Here is a 3,428-nt window from a genome sequence, read left to right as displayed (position 1 = left end):
GTCCCGCTACAGCACCTTCAATCGAGAACTCCTCGCAGTATACCAGGCGGTATGGCACTTCAAGTTCCTCCTGGAGGGGATGCCCTTCACAATTTGGACCGACCACCAGCCGCTGGTCCACGCCTTCATGAAGCTGGGGGACGCATGGTCCTCTAGGCAGCAGCGGCACCTCGCAGCCATCGCGGAGTTCACCTGCACCATCAAGTACCTCCCCGGCAGGAAGAACCCGGTAGCTGACGCCCTCTCGAGGATCGAGATTGATTCCGTACAGCTCGGGATCGATTATGAGGACCTCACCCATGAACAAGCTGCTGACCCTGAGACCCCAGCCTACCGTACAGCCGTCATGTCGCTGAAGTGGAAGGACGTGCCCTTCGGCTCAGGAGGATCAACATTACTGAGGGATGTCAGTACCAGACACCCCCGCCCCCTGGTACCTGCCTCCAGACGTTGGCTGGTTTTTAACATCATCCATGGCCTATCCCACCCCTCTGGAAGGACAGCAGCCAGACTACTGATGAAGAAGTTCGCCTGGCACGGCATATGGAAAGACGCGACGGCCTGGGCAAGACAATGTATGCAGTGTCAGACAAGTAAAGTGGGGCGGCACACCGAATCGGGAGTGGGCGAATTCCCCCAGCCAAAGAGACGCTTGGGGCACATCCACGTCGACGTAGTAGGACCTCTTCCTCCACCAGGAGGAGCCAGATACCTACTGACAGTCGTCGACTGCTCCACCAGGTGGCCCGAAGCTACGCCCATGGAAGAAGCCACCTCCAGTGCATGCGCGGAAGCCCTCCTCTCCAGCTGGATCAGCTGGTTCAGTGTCCCAGACGACATAACGACAGACAGGAGACCTGCTTTCCTGTCCGAGCTGTGGACCGCCCTGGCATGCCTAATGGGGACCACTCACCACAGCACCACCACCTACAACCCTGCAGCCAACAGAATGGTGGAAAGGTTCCACAGGTCTCTGAAGGCGTCCCTCATGGCTCGTTGCTCCTCTGAAAACTGGAAGTACCAGCTGCCCTGGGTCCTTCTCGGGTTGAGAACCGCCTCCAGAGCCAACGGCTACCCCTCCTCAGCGGAAAAAGTCTACGGGGAGACTGGTAGTCCCAGGGGAACTCTTCGCAGAGAACAGGGATGACATAGGAATGCAGAGGCTCCGAGACAGAGTTGGAAAGTTCGCCCCCCGCCAAAAGACATTCACCGACAGGACGTCCCCCTTTATGCCCCCCAGAGTGTCCTCCTCCACCCACGTCTTCGTCAGGGATGATGCCGTATGCCCACCCTTGACTAGGCCCTACAGGGAACCTTTCCTTTTACTGGAAAAGAACAAGAAGGCATTCCAAATATCCATCCATGGGCGGGAATACTGGGTGTCAATAGATCGTCTCAAACCCCGCATTCCTGGGGAGGGCAATGAAGGCGGACCCCAAGATATCCTGCAGGATACGGCAGCCCCTCAAACAACCCGGTCGCAGGAAGAAGGCGAGGGCGTCCCCAGAAAACCCAGAAATCTGACGGAAAGGCACCCCAACAAACCACTGCAGAGGACATCATGGAAGGTGACCACCCTCTCCAGTTGACATCAAGAAAGAGAGGCCCCCTTCGTCGCCCCAGGAGATACCTGGTTTAATGAGATGTTACCTCCATGTTGGGGTGGGTGAGTATTGTAAAGTCCCCACTTAAAGCGTTCTCTGTGGAGAACATCCCATTTTCTGTGGTGCCTTTCCACAACCTAAGGTCAATGGGAATATATATTTATCATCATAATTGTAAACTGTGTATATGTTGTCTTTCTAAGCAATCATGTATTGTGTACAAGTAACAAGTTATTTATTTCGTATGTCTGACATTGTTTATCACTATCTTCTCTGTATGAACCTGTCCTGTTTTTTAAGGAACTAGTTTGACCTCAGGCCACCTGTAAATCTTTGTACCAGCGGTCTCTGCGAACTACGCAGACGTCAACATCCCACTGTAGAAGAAACTAGTTTTCATTAATAAATCAGCAGTACTTGTCTTCCTGCTCATTATTTCGCACAGCTCTCACAGTTCTTGAGAGCAATTAAAAATTTTCGCGACTGAAGCAAAGCATGTATCAAAATATGTAAGCGGAAGGGTGAGTGGTCTGGCATAAATATTGGTCTTAGCCAAAGGTGTATTATGTCTCCGTGGCTGTTTAATATTGTTATGGTCAGAGTGATGCAAGAAGCTGGAGAAAGATGGTAGATGCAGGATGGATAGAAATATGAATTGTGAATGGACTGTGGAATGACTTTTTGAAGAGAATACAGTGATGATTGGGGAAACAAGGAGGCATAGCAGAGACCAGTGAAAGAGTGATACATACAAATATTTGTGTAAATGTGATAAATGATTGTAGGATCAAAGATGTGAGTCACATAATTGGTGGAGCAAGGAAAGTAGCATTGTATTCATAAGAAGCCTGGAGAAAGCTGTGAAGTGCGAATGGATTGCTCAACCAGCAAATCTTTATGGAAGTAAAAGCTTATATGGTGAGTGAAAATTATAACAAAAATTGTAGCTGTAGATATGAATTGTTTAAATAGCGTATGTGCCAGAAGACGGACTGAAAGCGTGAGGTATATGGAGGTATGCAGAATAAGTGATTAAAAGGTTGGTGTAGGTGAAAGTTTATATGAGAGTACTCTGCAATGCTTTGGTCATGTGAGAAGAAAGGAGGATGATAGGCTGGTCAAGTGTGTTTCATTCAGAAGTAATCACTGGAAAGTGGTTGGGGGGAAAGACCTAGGAAGAATTGCATGAGTGGAGTGAAAGGTATTGGAAAGGAGGGGCCTCAACACTGGGAAGTGTTTGTGCTAGTGATAAGAGATTACTGGCACAGTGATGAGACTTCTGTGTACATGCATGAGGTCGATAATTTTGTGGAAGTATTCTGTACTGGGAACTCATGCTTGATTCAGCCATTGAATTAGGAATGTGACAGATTTTTGTCATGTTTTTCCTCAGAAGCAACCTTGGAAAAAATTATATACAGTCACTACCCTACTTATGAACATTCAAGGTACGAACATTAATAGATTTGAACAGTTCAGATTTTGCTCTACGAACAGTCAGGGTGACAAGTTCAGATTTTGCTTTGCACGCCAATTCTTTTAGTAAGAATTTTTGCAAAGAACAGAACACGAGGAAGAAGAAGAACCGGTTCCTTTAACCCCTTCCCTGATTATCCCCAGAATTCTTGTGATTAACTACCATGTATTCTTCTTACAATCACAAGAATACTCGTTTATACTCGTAAAATATTCATTCTTATGTCAGTCTTCCTGATTTAACTCGTTCTTCGATGAATTCCCATTTTCTGTATTCCCTCTTCCCATAGAAAACATTTAGTATGCATTTTTGTCAATAGGTGCTGGTGTGCATTGTTTACTTTGTGA

Source organism: Macrobrachium rosenbergii, chromosome 15 (assembly GCF_040412425.1).
Source record: "Macrobrachium rosenbergii isolate ZJJX-2024 chromosome 15, ASM4041242v1, whole genome shotgun sequence".
NCBI lineage: Eukaryota > Metazoa > Arthropoda > Malacostraca > Decapoda > Palaemonidae > Macrobrachium > Macrobrachium rosenbergii.
Note: the sequence above shows the minus strand (reverse complement) of the source record.